This window comes from Physcomitrium patens, chromosome 9 (genome assembly GCF_059467195.1).
Source record: "Physcomitrium patens ecotype Gransden chromosome 9, ASM5946719v1, whole genome shotgun sequence".
In the NCBI taxonomy this organism is placed as follows: domain Eukaryota; kingdom Viridiplantae; phylum Streptophyta; class Bryopsida; order Funariales; family Funariaceae; genus Physcomitrium; species Physcomitrium patens.
The window spans coordinates 6,460,271-6,481,278 of NC_143418.1; positions in this window are offsets into that span (position 1 = coordinate 6,460,271).

Below are 21,008 nucleotides of genomic sequence, written 5' to 3' on the forward strand. Positions count from 1 at the left end.
TTTAGTGTGAGATCTTCATCGTATTAATGTTGAATTCAATGTAGATCGATATTCCAGTGCTATAGCCAAAAGTTGCTTCATTGTAATTGAAAGCTGAATAACATCCAAATCCCTGAGAATATCGTAGGGTTCCATATTAAGAGTAATTTCCAATGTTCTTTTGTATTTCATTGGTTTCGATTTTACTCCGTTCGATAGCAATTCCTTCCTAGTCATTGGGATTGCCATTGATAACTTCGCCAACTTGTCTATCACTAAAGGTTCCTTTAATGCGTAAGATCTTTTATTGGACTGTACAGGTATTGGTACTTGGTCAATTGGCATCGATCTTGATTGTCCTGATAAATTGGCACGTGGGACTGAATTGAGTTCCTTAATCTGTTGAGGTCTCAATATTGAGATACGTCCCAATATTGATATTAGTTTGTTTAGCCCCGTGGACGGTATTACTTATTCTCCTAAAATTGGTTCATCGATGTCCTGAATTGGATTCTTGTCTTTTTGTTGGCCTCTGGTAAGCACTGCGTTCACCACCTCGACATGATGTATTGGTGAGTCTCGTTGAACATGGCCTTCATCCTCCCTCAGTTGGCTTGTTTGTATTTGCTGGTCCCGATTATTATAATTAAATGGCGCATTGCATTGCTGATAAGTGTGACCAAACTACTTATAATTTCCACATATTGGACCATAGTCATCACTAGCCCTTGGATTAGGACATTCATTGGCATAATGACCAATTTGTTTGCAATGATAACAACGAAGTGGTCTCCTGCGAACTCCTTCAGGAATATTGGGTGTCTCTATGGATATATAATGGCTAGGTCTGTTCCATCTCGAATGAGTACAGGATCTTGGTTGATCCATTGTTACTGTAGAGTTTGGCATTGGCTTCGTCATGGATGAATATTGATGGTATTTTGGTTGGTTCATTGCCAATCCGTGAGTATTGGATACACCTTCTTGGTGAAATTCAGAGTTGAGGAAATTAGAATAATTCTTGTTTTATTTATTCGCTCGATTTCCATTCCAACCAAACCTATTATTCGTCTGTACTTGATTGACATCCCACGAAGTTGGTTGTCATTATTTGTATACTGAGTTGTTGTTGCTTCCGTAAATTCCAACAATTGGTGGTAATATGCTTACCCCCGCAAAAGGTATATTGTACAGTCATTTGCGGTAGTAAAGGACATTTTGTTACTAAATGACCTTGCCCCTTACAATTGCTGTACCAGACATTGGGACGCATATTGGTTACTTTATGCCTTTTTTCTTTATCCTTGGCCAGATTCACAGCCAATTCATCTATTTTTTTTGTCAATGTTAACAGCAATGACTCATTAGGATCTGTTGATACCAATGCATTTGGCAATTCCTTTATAGGTATTGGTTTTTGATACGCGAAATAAGGCGCATACGGGTGTGATGATGATGGTGGTACAGCTTGCAATGGAACGGCATCCACTATTCCCTCTGAAATTGTACCATAATCATTCTTTCCCACATAACTTTCTAATGCGTCATTCCAATTTGTCATTTAATAACCTCCTTGAGATGGAATCATCATGGCTCCAACTATTAAGTTCTGGTCATAGTGACATTCCTCCTATACTTTTGCTCGCTCAAGAGATGATGCAATTGTGGCTGATTGGGCCTCCTTTACAAATATTTTCAATTCTGGTGGGTGTAGTCCATTAACCAATATGGACAACACAAATGATTTTGATATTTGGTTATTTGGCCATTTTTGAAGTATATCTACTACACGACCATAATATGACTGTACCGCTTTTCCTAGTACCATTCTGCTGTTCATCAATTTTTCTCTAAGATGTTCTTCAAAACCAATTGGTCGAAAATGGGCTAAAAATGTATTTTTGAATGCCTCCCAATTGATAAATTGTCCCACAGGTTGGCGGTTATACCACTCAAACGCTGTGTCTTTCAATGTCACTAGCAGCCATCTTAGCCAAATGTCTTCTGTTCTTCCATTATTGGCTACACATGCCATCAAGAATTGAGACAAATGTTGATCTAGATCTGTAGTTGGCAAACCCCGAAAAGTAGGTAATGGTGCGACGCTAGTCATTCAATCGTCCATTGCACCCATTTAAACTGCAATCGGAATTGCTGGTCCTCTGAACATCATTAAAGATGCCGGTGTTCCGCTCAATTTCTTATTAAAATAAAAATTGTCTCCCACAAAAGTCTTTTTCAGACTTCCAGGCGTTCTTGATTGACTATTATTATCTCCAAATAATTTTATTGGTTGAATATGAGGTAAAAACAATAGGTTTTGATATACTCTGAATTGATCTTTATTGGCAAGTGATTTATGCCGATCTTCAGAACCAGTCTTATTAGGATCAGACATATTTCCAATTGAGAAGATATCCAGTGGGGTACCTAATTCCTCTGTGCCTTCTTCGTTTTTCATTAATGGCTTTCAGAGGTTTGCTGGACTATTAACAGTGCTCTCCGTGAGTACTCTTGGCAATTTCTTTAATGGTATGTACTTCTGAAATATAAGAGGTCGATCGTCTTCTGGATACGATTGAATATGTTGACAGGCATGCAACCACGGCTTAATCCAACTTTATCGATGCTTCTTTTTTAATTTGTGATCTTGTTCATTACGCAACAAATTTCTTGCTTGCAATCTCTCTGTTCTTTCTTTTGATTGCTTTATTCTCTTTGTTGTTAAATTCTCATTCTTAATAATTATACTCTTTCTTCAAACACTGATAGTACTCTTGCCAATTTTCTCACACGTTTGGTAATTAATTCCTAACACTCAAAGCTATTATCACTCCTCAACAGTGGCGCCAAAATGTGATTGCTTGTTTTACTTATTCCAGAAGAAACCTCCCAACATAAACCCCTATAAGGAGATTCGAACACAGGGAATGACTAGTTGCTTAAGCGTTCACGTTAGGATTACACAATCAATTACCTCCTAAATGTATCGTCTTTATTTCTAATATCTGAACACATAAGAAAACTATAATCTCCTCCTTCACCTTATTGGTTTCCTCCTTACAGTAATTCAGTCATATCAATAACTGTTATTTCCACCAATATATTCAACCTCATAATCTCCAACTGTAATATTGCGCCTTCATAGCTTTCAGCACACAATTATCCTCGTTCCAATCACTGGAATTCTTCACACAGAACTGCCATTCACATTACAGTGTTTCACACAAACACAGACTCATTCTCTCTGCTGAACTATAATCAAATTTCAGCATTCATTTTTTCTTCATTTCAAATAATACCAATCACATTTCCATTCCATCATTCACTTCACAATATTCAGAAACTTTCAATCCTCTTATTTAAAGAAAATAACAAACAAAAGAAAAGAGGTAGCACCAAGCTTATCCCGGCTCACAACTCTCACAGTCTGGCCTTTTCTTCCCCTCTCCCATCTTCCTTATACTACCCCGAGATACCAACTCCTATACTACAAATGATAACTACTTTTCCTAACTATTCATCCATTCTACTTGTTGAACCACCTTTTCAGCAGTTATCTATCTCTGTTTACACTATACACTAGATATCTACATTCTGAAAATAACTACTTATTCTACACATTCATTAGCATAATGACCAATTTGTTTATAATAAAAATAACAAAATGGTTTTCTTGCACCTCCATCAAGCATATTAGGTGTCTCCACTTGTATATACCTATTAGACTTGTTCCATATAGGGTTAGAAAATGATCCTGGTTATTCCGTTGATACGGGAGGAATTTGATTTGATGGCATTGACGAAGCATATTACTAATACATCTACTGCTATTTACCATAGTTTTGGAAGTTCAATGTAGACCTCTGATTAAAATTGGAACTTTGAAAGTTATTGAATGTTCAATTTTGTCGATTAGATCGATTTCTATTCCATCCAAACGTATTTTCCATTTAAACTTGATTGATGTCCCAGTAAGTTGGCGGGATCATGGTTTGATTATTGAATTGTTGTTACTTTTGCTAATTATAATAATTAGCTGTTAAGTGCTTACCTCCGCAAAATATACATTGATCCATTATTTGTGAGGGTGAAAGGTATTTTGTTACAAAATTACCATAGTCCTTACAATTACTGTACTATACATTGGTCCTAGTATTGGTAGGCTTTTGCCTCTTCTAAATATCCTTGGCCATATTGATAGCCATTTCTTCCATTTTCTTCATGAGATTCAATAATAAGGTTTTATTGGAATCTTATAAGGCTGATATTATCCATATTTCTGTCGTATTTAACGCTTATTGTTGATACAAAAAATATGGAGCATACATTGTTGTCATGTTCAAAGGTATAACTTACAATAGGGTGACGTTAATTGGCCTCTAAATATTGGCATTAGAATTGGCCCCTGTTTCTAACATCCATAGATAACTACCCACTGATTTGTTCCAAGTCAAATTTTCATATCTGCCTTGAGCTGGAATCATTGTGGCTCCCACAATTCAAAATTGATCATAATGGCATTCTTTTCAAACCTTAGCTCTATTAAAGGAAGCAGACACCTAACAGGTTGAGCTTCCTTTATAAATATTTTTAGCTCTAGTAGGTGCAAACCATTGATTAATATGGATAAGATAAATGCCTGTGGTATTTGGTGATTTGATGACTTATTGAGTATATCAGCCATCCGGCCATAATATGATTCCATTGCCTCCTCTAAGATCATTTTGCTATTCATTAATCTCTCTTGAAGGCAGTTTTTAAAACCAATTAGCTAAAAATGGATTAAAAATATATTTTTCAATGCTTCCTAATTCAAAAATTGATCCACTAGTTGGTGGTTGTACCATTCAAACGCAATGTCCTTTAAGGTTACTAACAACCATCGTAACCAAATATCTTTGGTTCTTCTATTATTGGCTACACATGCTGTCAAAAACTGAGATAAATGTTGATTGGGATCTACACTTGGAAAGCCCCTAAAAGTAGGTAATGGAGCCATGCTTATTGTGCGATCACTCATGTCACCCATTTGTACTACTATTGGAACTGTTGAACCACTTGTCGCTATTGAAGAGAACAATATACTACTTAATCTTTTGTTAAAATAATCAATATCTTCTTTAATTTTTTATTTTGAACTTTTAAGCTTCCTCAATTTACTATTATTACCCTCAAATAAGTTATTTGATAGAATTGGCACTAAAAACAATGAATTTTGAAATACACTGAATTGGCCCTTATTGACCAGAAATTTATGCCACTCTACGAACTAGTTTTGACAGAATTGATAGCTTTCGTTATTCAAAATGTATCCAATGGAGTATCCAATTCTATTGTGATATCCCTACTCACTGTTAATAGCTATCACGGACTTAGAAATATAGGTTCGAGATCTAACAAGAAGTTCAAGAAGAACTGGCAAGAACTAGATTAATCAGATGAATACAAGAATAATACTAGAGAGGTGAGCTAGAGCTCTAAGAGATGTGTTGTCGAGATTGAAGAACTCTTCAACCTCGATTCTAATATATACTCCTATTTAAGAAGCTTCTCAAATAACTTCTACCAACTAGAAAGCTTCTAGAAGGTTCCAAAGACTTGCTTCTAGAAGGTTCTAGAAACTTGTCTCTAGAAGGTTCTAAGGACTATATCCCTAACATCTACCAACTAAGAAGCTTCTAGAAGGTTCCAGAGACTTGCTTCTAAAAAGTTCTAGAAACTTGTCTTTAGAAGGTTCTAGAAACTTGTCTCTAGAAGGTTCTAAGGACTATGTCCCTAACATCACCCCTTCCTTTAGCTTCGAGGTCTCTGAGAAGCAATAATGTTATTAATCAATACCAACGTAAGAAAATGAAGATCTATTGCATAACGTCTGCTATGAACTCCAACTGTTGTTCACGAGGCAAGTGGTTCATCGATCCTTGAAATCAACGGTAGTGATCCACTCCTTCAACTTCTGACCAAGCATGAACTTCCATGTCCTCATTGTGAAATTGTCCTATAAATATGCCTTGTGGTTGACCATCGTAAGCACGCTCAAACTCGAATACAATCACCAGTGATTGGTTACTCGATATCCTCCGTCGTCGTCATAATGTAGGTGGTTCTTCATCTCGGGGTCGCCTTTGTGAGCTAGTCGGTTGAAATAATCTGACTAGCATAGTATCTATCTCTTGGCTATCTATATCAGAAGACCAAAGTATGGCTACTGAAAAAATTCTACTTTATCTTGGAGAAAATAACTACATCAACTGCGAATTTTGGTGGTGCTCTCTTTCTTTCTTATATTCTTGGGTGAGCAAGCTTTAGAAGGAAGCTATCGTCAAACTGGCTTAGGTTTATGAGGATGTTGTTGATGAAACTCTTGTACCTTTTGTGACGCATTGGCAAGATTTTTAATTGGCTCCCACGTTTGCTCATTAATGTCGTAGTCACACCAATGAATAAGATACTCCAACTTGCCCCACCTTTGCCGTGAATCTAGCACCTTTTCGATGTCGTATTCCTCATGGTTCTCGATCTCAATACTATGTGGTGGACATTGCACTCTTCCAAGAAAAAATGACTCTCGATAAGGCTCCAATATAGAAACATGAAAGACTGGATGTACCTTCATAGAAGCCAGTAATTCTAGATGGTACGCCACTGGATTGATTTGCTTCTGGATGATAAATGGTCCCAATCTTTGATAGTCTAACTTATCACATGGTCGCTTGGTCTTGATATTTTGTTGAAGAAGCCATGCTTTATCTCCAATTTTGAAAGTATGTGCTTGATTCTGAAATCTATCTGTAGATGCCTTATAGGATTCTTGAGTGGATTGTAATTGAAGCTTCAACATATTTTGAAGCTCTGATAGTTATTTCGTAAATCCTTCAGCTGCTAGATTGTTATTTGTTGACGGACTCAATAAATCAAGCTTCGGATGATATCCATAGTTGAAAAAGAATGGTGTGTATTGAGTCGACGCATGGAGGGTGTTGTTATATGCAAACTCGGCTAGCGACAAATATGTGGTCCAATCGTCTTCTTGATAGTTGATGTTGCATCGTAAGTATTGTTCCAAGATTTAGTTCTCCCGTTCCGTTTGGCCATCAATTTGAGGATAAAAAGCCGAAAAAAGTTTGATATCCACCTTCAGTATCTCAAAGAGAGATCTCCAAAACTTTGATACAAACTGGATTCCTCGATCTGATACGATATCATCTGGTAGTCCATGATATCGATACACATTATCAAGAAAGAGCCTTACTGTAACTTTACGGAATGATGTCTTTTTACAGGGAACAAAGTGCGCCATCTTTGTAAGCCGATCAACCATGACAAACATGCTGTCAAATGAGTTCGATGATGGCAGGTCCGTCATGAAGTCCATGGAAACCGAAGACCATGGTCGACGTGGAATCGACAATGGCTGTAGGAGTCCATAAGAGCGATGCTGAAGATTCTTGGATCTTGAACAGATGTCGTAGGAGAGGACAAAATCTTTCACATCCTTCCATATTTGGGGCCACCAAAAATCTCGAGAAATAAGCTCTAAGGTCTTGTTGAATCCAAAATGTCCCGCATCTGAAAAATCGTGGTGAGATTGAAGAACTCGGAGTCGTGCTGGTCCTTTTGGGATATACAATCGCTCCTCAAAGTATAAAAGATCTCCTTCTACCTTGAACTTGTCGTCATTGGCATGCTGCTTAATATCAATGGCTACTGAATCTTCAATGGTCATGGCACGTACATGATTCAGGAAGTCAGCATCAATTGGCACAATAGTAGTACAAAGCTGAAATTGCTCTGGCTTCAAAAATGTCATACATTGTTGATCAAACGCTGCTTCTTCATCCTTTGATACAAGATATGATCTCCTCGATAAGACATCAGATAGTCCTTGCTGCTTTCCAGGTCGATAAGTGATAACAAAATCGAATCTAAATAGCAACATACTCCACCAAGCTTGATGTTGATTTAGAACTCGAGCCGACATGAAATACTCCAAATTCTTGTGATCTGTGTATACGGTCATTGGATGTGCAGCTTCTTCAAGAAAGTGACACCATTCTTCGAAAGAATCCACTATAGCAAGAAGTTCCTTATCATGGATCTCATAATTAATTTCACCAGCAGAGAACTTTTGAGAATAGAATGCAACCGGATGGAGCTTCTTGTCTTCTCTCATTTGTGAAAGTATAGCTCCCAAAGTAAAATCCGAAGCATCAGTTTTCAAATAAAAGGCCTTTGTAAAGTCTGGATGTACCAAGATTGGAGCCGTAGTAAATGCGGTCTTCAGCTGTTGAAATGCTTTCTCTGCTAGAGGTCTCCATTCCAGCTTATCTTTGCATGTCAACCGAATGAGAGGAGCAGCAATTTGAGTGTAATTCTTGATGAAGATCTGATAGAAGTTGACAAAACCAAGAAAGCATTGTACGTATCTAACCGTCTTCGAAACCTCCCAGGATACGATTGCTTCCACTTTCTTGGGGTCCATCTTCAAGCCTTCCGTAGTTGCAACAAACCTTAGAAACTCCATCTCTATTTGGTAAAATAAACACTTCTCCAACTTCGCATATAGTCTTCGCTCGCGTAGTTTCTCCAAGACGAAACGAACGTGCTTTTCATGCTCTTCCTCATTTTTAGAGAATATCAAAATATCATCCAAATAGATGACAACAAAATCGTCAAGGTACTCTCGAAAAATGTCATTCATCATATGTTGAAAGACCGCTGGAGCATTGGTAAGACCAAAGGGCATGATATTATACTCAAAATGGCCATACCTTGTACGGAACGCTGTCTTCTATTCATCTCCTTCCTTGATTCGTACGAGGTCGTAAGCTCCCCTTAGATCAATTTTTGTAAAGATCCTTGCACGTCGAAGTTGTTCTAAGAGACCAAAAATCAAAGATAACAGATAATGATTCTTCTTTGTTACCTTGTTGAGGCCTTGATAGTCCACGCACATCCGCAACGAGCCATCTTTTTTCTTCACAAATAAGATGGGTGCTCCATCTGATGATTTTGAATGACTGATGAAGTTCTTGGCTAGATTCTCGTCGATGTACTTTCGCAACTCCGCCAACTCCGTCTGCGATAGATTGTAGATTGGGCCAAAAGGTGGTTGTGCTCCTTCCTGTAAGTCTATGGCGCAATCATATGGTCGGTGTTCTGGTAGCATGTCAGCATTCTTCTTTTGAAACACGTCTTTAAAATCCTTATATTGCTTAGGTATACTTGCTGTCGAGATCTTCTCCTTCGTAGTTGAAGCCACATAAATGATAAACGATGTGCCTTCCTTGGATGATCTTATAAATGTTCTTGCTCCAATGAATAAAGATTTCTCTATTCAGGGTTTTCTACTAGGCTTGCTCTTGGGTGGTTTTGTTGGAAAAGTCATCTTCTGCAACCTCCAATCTATGGATGGGTTATGCTTTTCCAACCAGGAAAGACCTAGAATAACAGGATTTTATGGGGTTCTAATAATATTGAAAATAATATGACTACTATGATCTTTAAACGTCACTTCTATAGGTTCTGATTCATGGGTGACACTACCAGACAATAAAGATTGCCCATCTATGACCTCAACGTGAACAAGTTTGGATTTTTGTACTAAAGGGATCTTATGACACTTCACAAATTCTTCGTCTAAGAAACAAGCAGATGCTCTTGAATTTAATAATGCTAAGGTTCTCAATTTTTGAAGGCCAATAAGGAAAGGGATTGTAAAGCAAAGGGCAGGTTGAGCAAAAAGAAAGGAACTTGGTTGTTGTTACAATATTTCACTGTCCAGTCGCATGCTTCCTATTGTGGCTGGGCATCCTCGTTTTTTTGAACAAACGCGCCCCTAGTCTTGACAATACATCGATTTTGCTTCTTGGGGCAGTTTCCAACTTTGTGGCCTTCTTCACCGCAATACAAGCATAGACCTTCCTCCATGCGTCGCTTTTTTTCTTCTAGAATAAGAAATTTGACACGTACCGCATCAATTTACATGTCTTCTATCTCTGAATGTGAATTCACGCTACTTGTTGACATAATTAGGGCATGGCGAACCGTTTGTTGTCTTGAACGTTGGTCTTGGTGGCGTTGAAATAGGCGATTATCACACTTCACAGCTTTGCTAATAGCTTCGTTGAACATTTACAGATCAGGAAGAGTTAATACCAAATCTTTCACATCATCCTTTAAACTCCAATAGAATTGACCCATCAACGCTTCTTCATCCCAATTGATGTCGCATGCTAATTGCCTGAAGTCCGATGCATAGACTGATGTAGAGCGCATCCCTTGTCGTAGTGACCAGATCTTTGTTGTAGCCCATCGAACCTTGTCATGTTCACCAAATACTTCCGCAAACACCTCCAAAAAGATTTCAAAGTTGTTTCGTATGGATAATCATTTCTCAAACAAAGGAGCAAACCATGATAGAGCTTGCCCTGTAAGTAAGGTTCCAACAAGTCCAACACGTGACTCCTCCATTGGATAGCGTTTAGGCTGTAAAACTTTTATCAACCTGATTTGATTGACGAATCCTTGAAACTTGGAATGCGTACCATCGAACTTGTCCAAAAGGCTCACTCAAGGCTCCTTATGTTGTAGAAGCAGCGGTGCTTGTCGAACCTGAGGCAAAGTTGCTTCTTCAAGTACAGAAGTTTGAGGCTGGTGCAATCTAGATTGTGCCATCCCAGATGTTCCATCATTATGAAGCCTTGCCACGACTTCTTCAATCTCTGTAATTCTTTCTAATAACGTAGCGAGGGCATTCATGATAGCATCCAACTTGGACTCCAAAATCTTCGTCATACTAATGTCTTAGCCTCAGGCCATTCTAAGAAAAGGACAGAAATGACTCTACAAGAAGACAATATTGGTTTAGAGGAGGGTACTCCGCAACCTCTAAAATGCCTTAAGAGCTTCAAGAAAAGAGGTAATCCACTCTTTCCAAGAAGAATAAGACTCCAATATTGTAACAAAAGAAGTATCAGTTTAGAGGAGGGTAATCCGCAACCTCTAAAATGCTAGTATACTTCCAAGCAGAGGGGTAATCCACTTTCTAACGAGGAAGAAACTAGCTTTGATATCTGAGGTAAGTGAAGTCTCGACAAACTGTTACGGACACAGAAATACAAGCTTGAGATCTAACAAGAAGTTCAAGAAGAACTGGCAAGAATTAGATTAATTAAATGAATACAAGAAGAACACCAGAGAGGTGAGCTAGAGCTCCAAGAGATGTGTTGTCGAGATTGAAGAACTCTTCAGCCTCGATTCCAATATATACTCCTATTTAGGAAGCTTCTCAAGTAACTTCTACCAACTAAGAAGCTTCTAGAAGGTTTCAGAGACTTGCTTCTAAAGGTTCTAGAAACTTGTCTCTAGAAGGTTCTAAGGACTATGTCCCTAACAACTTCTACTGATTAAGAAGCTTCTAGAAGGTTCCAGAGATTTGTTTGTAGAAGGTTCTAGAAACTTGTCTCTAGAAGGTTCTAAGGACTTGTCTCTAGAAGGTTCTAAGGACTTGTCTCTAGAAGGTTCTAAGGACTTGTCTCTAAAAGGTTCTAAGGACTATGTCGCTAACAATAGCCTTAAGGAAAATACTATACTATTGACTAAATTTTTTGCGAGTGCTCTTTGTAATTTATCTAATAGTATATACTTCTAAAATATTAGATGTCAATCTGCATCTAAGTATATTCGGATATGCCGTCAAGCATGTAATTATAGCTTAATTTAACTTTGTCAATGATTTCTTTTTAACTTTTATTCTTGCTTGTTACGTATTAAATTTTTTACTTGACATCTCTCTATTCTTTCTTTCGGCTGCTTTATTTTCTTTACTGTTAAGTTTTCATTCTTAATAACCATACTCTTTCATTATATTTGACTGAATCTGTTTCCTATTTTCCATCTACTCATTTGGCAGTTAATTTTGAACATTCAATACTATTGTCAATCCCTAGTAGCGGTGCCAAAATGTAATCATTGTTTTACTTATTCTACAAATTCTTTTTAGAATAAACTTGTAGAAGGAGATTCAAATAAAGAGAGAGAGACTATGCGTATGAATTCTACTTATTAGAGTCATACAATTAACTATATTCCAAACCATTAAAAATACTAAGCAATACCACAATATTTTCTACTTCCTAATGGTACTCTGCCATCACCAATAACAATTTATAACTCTCGATTATCCTAAAAGATAATACATAATCATTCATAATCCAAACAATGGAATGTCACGGACATACTCATGTAAGCTAGTAATTACATATACAAATAGGTAGAAGTAAGTAAAAGTAGGTAAAAATAAGTTAATTCTATAATATTTAATATGAAAGCTTCCTAAAAGCTTCATAGACGTTGCTTTGACTTCATAGGTGTCTTTAATTGACTTCTTGGATTAGATACGTGGTCAACAAGTTGGCCATGTGCCACATATGTTGTTAGCTTGAAGATCAAGCTAACTATGTAGCCCACACGTAGAAAAACTTGCCTTGTAAGTCAAGGCATGTGTCCTACAAAGTCAACACATATTAGAGGTCCTATAGAATGTTGCCACATAGCCCCTAGTTAGATAATATATATAGAGACAAGAGTGAAGGCTTCTTCACTCTTGTCAACTCTTTTCTTGCTTCTAGTCTAGTTTCAAGGGTCTCTAGTTTTCTTGTCTTTTGGCAATAGCCATTCTAGTTTTTCTTTCAATATACATACTTATTTATTTATATTTTGTTACCTTTCTTTGAGTGAAGGCTCACTTGTCTGGATTTTTTTTTCATCGAGTTCTTGTCCTTGACAGATTGAGAAGAATACACCTACAATATCAGAGCTTTGTCTAATCTTGATTAAGAGTGGATTATCCCTTTTTCTTGATAAGATATAAGCATATTAGAAGTTACGGATTACTCTCTTCTAAACTGATATTGTCCTTAGTATTTTCTTTGTTCTCAAGTCTTCTCTTCTATTTATCTTGAGTGATATTAGACATCTTCTCTTTTCTAAGTGTTATCATGGCAAAACTTGTTGAAATAAAGAATGCAATGGCACAAATGCAAGGGCAATTGAAGGAGTTAAGGCTTGCAATGCATCAACTCAATTTACGACCACAAGGAGTAATAAGATTGACAGGAAGTGAAGATATAGAAATGGTTGGAGCTGCTTCAACATCTGTACCAAACCATGTCCTTTCTCCTATGGTAGAATGTCCTTCTAATGTTAAAGAACCAAGAATTGCCCTATCCGAGAAGTTTGATGGCACCAGATCCAAGTTTTGAGGATTTATCAATCAAGTGCAACTTGTGATTGAACTTCAACCCCAAAGCTATCCAACTCTAGGATCGCAAGTTAGATTCATTACTATGCTTCTTTCAAGTTCAGCACTATCATGGTTTTCATCTTTTCTTGAATGACGAGATCTAATATTGGATAATCTAGAGGCTTTTCTAGTAGAGTTTCGATCCATGTATGGAGAACATGATACAATTCGTGTTGCAATCAATAAGATCCATATTTTACGATAAGGCAATCGATCAGAAATGTTGTATGCTTCACAATTTCGATAACTTGCAACTAATACCAAGTGGGATGATACTGCACTTATTAGCCAATTTTTCTATGGATTATAATATGAGGTAAAAAAAATTAATGCTCAACTTACCTGATCTTCAAACATTGAGTCAAGCAATTGACTTTGCTGTGAAGTGTGACAATCGCCTTTTTGAATTCCAATCTGAGAACCATACAAGTAGACTTCAATGTTACTATAATTCAATGGGAATACCAACACCTCTTCAACACATACATTCGGAAGTAGAGGATATGCAAATTGATGCAGTACATTTCAAACCTCTTACTTAGCAAGAAAAGACTCGTCGTCGTCAAGAAGGATTATGTTTATATTGTGGAGAACCAAAGTATAATGCTCAACATTGTCAAAAGAAATGACGCAATTGAAAAATGAGGAGTATGGCTGTGAAAGAAGATAATATGTCAGAAAATAAATTTGTCCAGCTACAATAAAGACCGTGCCGCTGGAACCTTGCACAACATCTAATAAAGGTCCTATTCTCTCCTCAGAGCCCTCTCCTTGTTTTATATTGAATATTATTTTAGGACCTAAACATTACAAAGTCACTGCCTTGTTAGATTCAGGAGCCTCAGTGTGTTTTTTAGATGAAGAATTTACTAAAAGACATAGCATATCTTTAGTAAAGAAAACTAAACATGTTCATGTAGAAGTCATAGATGGTCATCCATTGTCTTCTAGAGATATTATTCACGAAATCCTTCTTATAGAAGTAATAATCAATGGTCATAATAGTTTTGTAGTATTTAATATCATTAGATGTCCCTCTAATCAAGTCATTTTAGGTTTATTGTAGTTAGAAAAATACAATCGTCAAATAGATTGGATTTTCTGAATTCTTACTTTTTCTAAAAGTATAACTAATAGTGTACTTAATCAAGTAGAGAGTCATAAGTCCAGTTTGATTAAACCCATATTTATAGGTGCAAAAGCTTTCTTGTATGTTGTTATGAAAGAATCACCATATATTATTTATGCCACACCTGTTCCTACTAGTGAAATGACTTCAAGTGGCATTCCAAGCCAATAACAAGAATTTCAAGATGTATTCAAAAAAAAAAAATGCAGATACACTCCCGAAACATTGTCCCTATGATTGCTCAATTGACCTTCAAGAAGGAACACAACCGCCATTCGGACTAATCTATAGTTTATTACAAAATGAGTTGACTGAACTCAAGGAGTATACTGAAGAAAATCTAGCCAAGAATTTCATATGCCATTCTAAATCTCTAGCAGGAGCTTCAATTCTATTTGTGAAGAAAAAAGATGGATCATTGCGGATGTGTATTGATTATTGAGGACTCAACAAGATTACCATCAAGAACAGGTATCCACTACCTTTAATATCAGGACTTCTTGATCAGTTGAATCAAGCTAAGATCTACACAAAAATAGAACTTCGAAGAGCATACAATCTAGTACGCATCAAAAAAAGAGATGAATAGAAGACTGCGTTTCAAACTAGGCATGGACATTTTGAATACAACGTCATGCCTTTTGGACTTACAAATGCACCAACAGTTTTTCAACATCTAATAAATGATATTTTTTGAGAGTTTTTGGACGATTTTGTGGTCTGTTATCTAGATGACATCTTGATCTATTCTAAAAATCTAGAAGAACATGAATTTCATGTTTGTCATGTGTTACAAAAATTAAGAGATGGAAGACTCTATGCCAAGATAGAAAAGTGTGTATTCTACACTACTCAAGTCAATTTCTTAGGTTACATCATTTCAAATGATGGACTTATGATGGATCCTAAGAAAGTTCAAACTATCAGATTGGAAGATCCCAAAAACAGTAAGAGATATCTAATATTTTTTGGGATTTGCCAACTACTATCGGATCTTCATCAAAGATTTCTCTCAAGTTGTAGCTCCACTTATACGTTTGACTTGTAAAGACAAACTTCAATGGAATCAAGAAGCAGAAGTTACTTTTGAATCTTTGAAGACAGCGTTTGTTTCTGCACCAATGTTGTATCATGTTGATTTTTCCAAAGAATTTTTTATGGAAACAAATGCATGAGACTTTGCTCTAGATACAGTTTTATCACAAATGGGAACAGATGACAAACATCATCTAGTAGCCTTTTATTCAAGAAAATTCTCAGTAATAGAAATCAATTATGAAATCCACGACAAAGAAATTCTTGCAATTGTGGATTCTTTTCAAGAATGGCATCATTATCTAGAAGGCGCTTTCAGTCCAGTCATCATGTATACGGATCACAAGAACCTCAAATATTTTATGTTGGCATGCGTATTAAATCGTCGTCAAGCTCGTTGGAGCATGTCTTTATCAAGATTCAAGTTCATCATCACTTATCGGCCAAGAAAATAACAAGGTTTGTCCGATGCCTTGTCTAGACATTCTTATCTTGTACCAAAAGAAGGAGATGCAGCTTTTGAGCAACAAAGAACGGTTCTCTTGAAGCCGAAGCAATTTTATCTTTGAGCAATAAAATCAACATTGATTATTGATTTAAATTTTCTTAAGCAAGTCCAATTAAGTATGTCTTCAGACCCTCTTGTTCATGATATCAACAATAATTCTTTTAAATCTCATGATTCTTCTAAATTTGAATTCAAAAACAACCTACTCTATTTTGAAGGATACCTATATGTTCCAGAAGGAGAAACATGTTTACGTGTTCTTCAAGCTCATCACGACTTCCAGTAGCAGGATATTTTGGATATAATAAGACTTTGGAGCTGATATCTAGGGATTTTTGGTGGCCTCAAATGTAGAAGGCAGTCAAAGATTTTGTACAATCATGTGATATTTGCTCAAGATGAAAAACTCCTTGTCATCGACCCTTTGGACTTCTTCAGCCATTATCCATTCCAAAACAACCATGGTCTTCTGTTTCTATGGACTTCATCATGGATCTTCCAATCTCAAGTTCTTATGATTCTATATTCGTGATAGTAGATTGTTTTACCAAGATGGCACATTTTGTACCATGTATAAAATCTATCTTAGGTGAAGAAACAACTAAGCTCTTTCTTGACAATATCTATCGCTATCATGGATTATCCAAGGATATTATATCAGATAGTAAAACTCAATTTGTATTAAGATTTTGGTGGATTCTTTTCAAGATTCTAAAAGTAGATATAAATCTATCTTCGGCATTCCATCCTCAAACTGATAAATAAACGGAGCATGTTAATCAAGTTTTGGAACAATATTTAAGATGTACCATTAACTACCAACAAGATGATTGGACAACTCTTTTGCCATTGGCAGAGTTTGCTTACAATAATATGGTATATTCTTCTATAAAATAAATATCTTTCTTTGCTAATTATGGTTATCATCCACGACTTGATACTTTTGACTTTTCAAAAGTTGATAATCCTGCTGCGAAAGATTTGGCAATTCATTTATCAGAGCTACATGCAACGATGAAGGCGTAGTTAAAAGAGGCTCAAGTATAACAAAAGGTCAATGCAGATGTCTATCTAAAGGAACAACCACCATTCCTCTTAGGTGATAAGGTATGGCTACTTCGTCGCAATATCAAGACCACTCGTCTTTGTGACAAGTTGGATTATCAAAGGTTGGGACCATTTTCTATTTCTAAATAAATCAATCTAGTTGCATATCGTTTACATCTATCAGAGTCAATAAAAATCCATCCAGTATTCCATGTGTCTCTTCTTGAACCATACAAGACAGTGGACATACCAAGAAGACGACAATCTCTACTTCCTCCTACAGAAGTGGACAATAATGAAGAGTTTGAAATAGAAGAAGTCTTAGATTCAAAGCGATGCCAAAATAAATTCGAATATCTTGTCTATTGGTGCATATATGATATGAGTGAATGCACATGGAAGCCAATAAAGAATCTTGGAAATGCAACAAAGGTGATGGAGGCTTTTCATCGATGACATCCATTAAAATCAAGATGAAAACCTTCTTTTTAAAAAAAACAACATCTAGGCAAGATAACATTCTACTTTCAATCTTTGTTCATAGCTTCTTTGTAGTTGTGACATTCAAGAGATGGAGAACAAACAACCAATGGATTTGACTCAAGAGCCTTTATTTGTTGACCTGCTGGTGTCGTATTACGTGCTTTTCTGCTCGAGAATACGTCGGGCATCTGGCTGTAGAAAGTAGTATGGAGATTCGCCAATAGTCAAGCAGTCTATTAGTTTTTGACTGCTGGAATATAAATGATTGCAAGAATATACTATAAATCTATACAGATGCCCTTCGACTGCTCGCCGAAGTCTTTTTTTGTCCCACCCGGTACGTCTCTAGATGTTACAGAGAACCCCGAACAATCCAAACTGCTAATCTTCGATATCGATTTATACTCACGATCTTGTATCTACTGACTGTCTCGTTAGATTAACCCAATAAATTTCATTCACTCCGCATACTCAATCCTATAGACACCCTTTTAATTCTTCATCATAGACGTAACTCGATTTCACAAAAACAGTCAAGAGTAATCAAACCCACTTCATTAAAAATCTCGATTCACCATTACAATACTGACTTCAGCAACGATTGCCTCAGTCTTCCCAAAACCCTATGAAGAAAAAAAAACCCAATTCTCTATCTTTTTTTCCCGCCCGAAGTATGAAGCTAGCTCTCTGATTCTTCAAAAAACTCCCCCCAAAACTTATTCTCCTCCCCTCTCATTTCTTAACTTTAATTTTGAATTTCCTCAATCCTCCATCTTGGATCCAGAATTGGCTCCCACCATTAGAGCTTCGATCCAAAATTGACTCTCGTCGTCAGAGCTTCCTCATCTATTTTTATCTTTAAGAGATCCTTTTTACCGAAAACAATGTTCCCTAAAACGGCACAGAGAACAGGACAACCTGAAACAGAATCGAAACCCCGTAATCAGGACCACATTGAGTCGCTCGACCAATTCAGGTCTCATATTGGGTAAGAGTCCAGTAGTAAGACCCGGATGTTCCCGAAATTGGATCAAAATGGTCCTTTGCGTCAAATTGGCTCAGACCCTTAGTAAGACCTGGATTTTTCCGTAATTAGACTGCAATGGGTTGTCCGATCAATTCAAGTCTCATATTGGGTAAGAGGACTCAGATTGGATTCTTGAAATTGGATCCAATTGGCTCTTCGAACGAGGCTCACCCATCATTGAATTGGTCCTTTCCCTTCCTGTTGACTCCCGTTATTGGAATCGAATGGAGCATTTCAGTATACCCCGGCTGACTGTAACGGGGTGACTGAACCTGACCACTCAGTATTTGCACTGGAGTTGGTCGTTGCTCCCAATATTCGAGGTAACTGAACATTAATAAAAGTCCCTTTTCTTTATATTTTCACGGTATATTCGTATTACAACACGACATCCACCCCCTCTGAACCTGTGCATCCTCCGGTATGCACCAATTTATCCAATTGCTGTTTGATTCAGAATATATCCTCTACGTCTTTTTTTAGTTCGTCTTTGTCACCTTCATTATCCAAATCACTTTCATCTTCTTGCTGCGGAATTTCTATACCTTCATTAAGGTCTTCTATATTCATCTCTGCATGTCTTCGTTTAAATATTTTTATTCGCTTCCCTGCAATTGGTATTTTCAATTTTGTACCATCTAACTCCCGTAATGAGTAAGTCGCATTATCATGAACAGTTGTTACCACATATGGTCCAAACCAACGTTTTGAGAATTTCCGCAAAGTACTATGTTGATTATCCAAACTATTGTCATAAACAAGTACCCAGTCACCTTCTTCGATTGCTTTAGGTCTCAATCGATGTTGCTTATTGAATCGTGCCTTGTTTTGTAACCTTGCTCTTTTTAACCTTTCCAATGCTATCTGCACATCTTCCGATCTTTGCTCCAATTGTCAAATCCTAATAGCCAGAAGTTCTTCTCTTGTCAATCCATCTTCCCATGGTAGCATACTCCAAGTAAGTACCTTTTCTTCAATCGGCATAATTGGTTTTTAACCTGTCATAAGTTCTACTGGCATATATCCTATCACCGAACTATGTGTTGTTCGATCAGCCCATAATATAGATGACAAAAGCCGTGGCCACTCTTTAACTTTCCCACTACAAGCTTTAACTAATGCTTTCATACTCGGTGGGTGACCGCGTTCGCTTTTTGCATTCTCTTCCGGATTATAAGCAGTAGTCTGTGATAGTTTAACTCCACATCTTTCAAAGAACTTACGAGCTTCTTGTGCATTTAATTCTCTACTATCTGCAGTGATTTTTTGTATGCATCCGTAGCAACAAATGACATCTTCAAGCAAAAACCTACAAATCCCCTCTGTAGATTTTGTCCTGAATGCTCTTCCTTCTACTTGATTTGATAAATCTTCAGGAGCTAAAACCAAATATCTCATCTGCCATAATCCAACCGGCATAATAACCAAATCAACAACCCATGTAAAATGAATAGCTAGAGGATACGTAGGATGAAGACCATCTCGATGTCGGATATTAGAATACAATTGACAGATTTCACATGACTCTACAAATGAGAGCACATCTCGATACATATTTTTCCACCAATATCGTTCCTTGAGTTTAGCAAAAGTAGCCCAGATTCTTCTATGCCCTGCCCATAAATTATCATGAAACTCCTTTAATAATTTTAGTCTTTCTTCCTTTTTGCCTATCACTTGTTGTGGCACCCCAATTCCTTTCTTCGGTCTCTTCCATAAGAATCCATCTCGAAGTAAAAATCCATATGCTTTTTTTCTTATTTGTTTGAATTTTTCTGTAGACCAATCCCCCTGCTTAGTCAAGGTATTCAAATAATGACCAATATCCAATAATTCTCCTTCATAAGATTCTTCAAGAAATAGCTTGTCTTCTCTGTTGAGATTTGATATTGAATAGAATTTCGATTCGACTTCATCAATGTCTTCAACCATTTCGTCCTCTCTCTCGTATCTTGCTCGAGATAGCATGTCTGCTACTAAATTGTCCTTCCCAGTAATATGCTTAAATTCTGGATTTAGTGAGTTAATATAAGCAATCCATCTCAACATTGCAATATCTGGTGTTGAACAGTTAGTAATCATTCTAAGCAATGGCAAGCAATCTGTTTCAATTACTACTACTGTCCTAATCAAATAGTCTTTTTTAGCTTTCATAGCCGAAACGACTCCCCAAAGTTCTCTTTTGACTTGCGAATATGCACGCTGACGAATACTTAAAACTTTAGCCCCAAATCGAACTGCAAATCTATTCCCATTTGAATCATCTTGACCCACAGCCCATCCAATGGCAATTGGACTAGCGTCCACAGTAAGAATCACTGGTCTATTGTACTTATAATCAACCTTCCTAAATATTAGAGGTGACATCAATAATTTCTTCAATCTTTGCATTACCTGAATATGCCTTTCTTCCCATTTAAATCGGTAGCCCTTGCGTAACAGTTCATATAATGGATCTGCTATGTGAACATAATGAAGGATCCAGATTCGA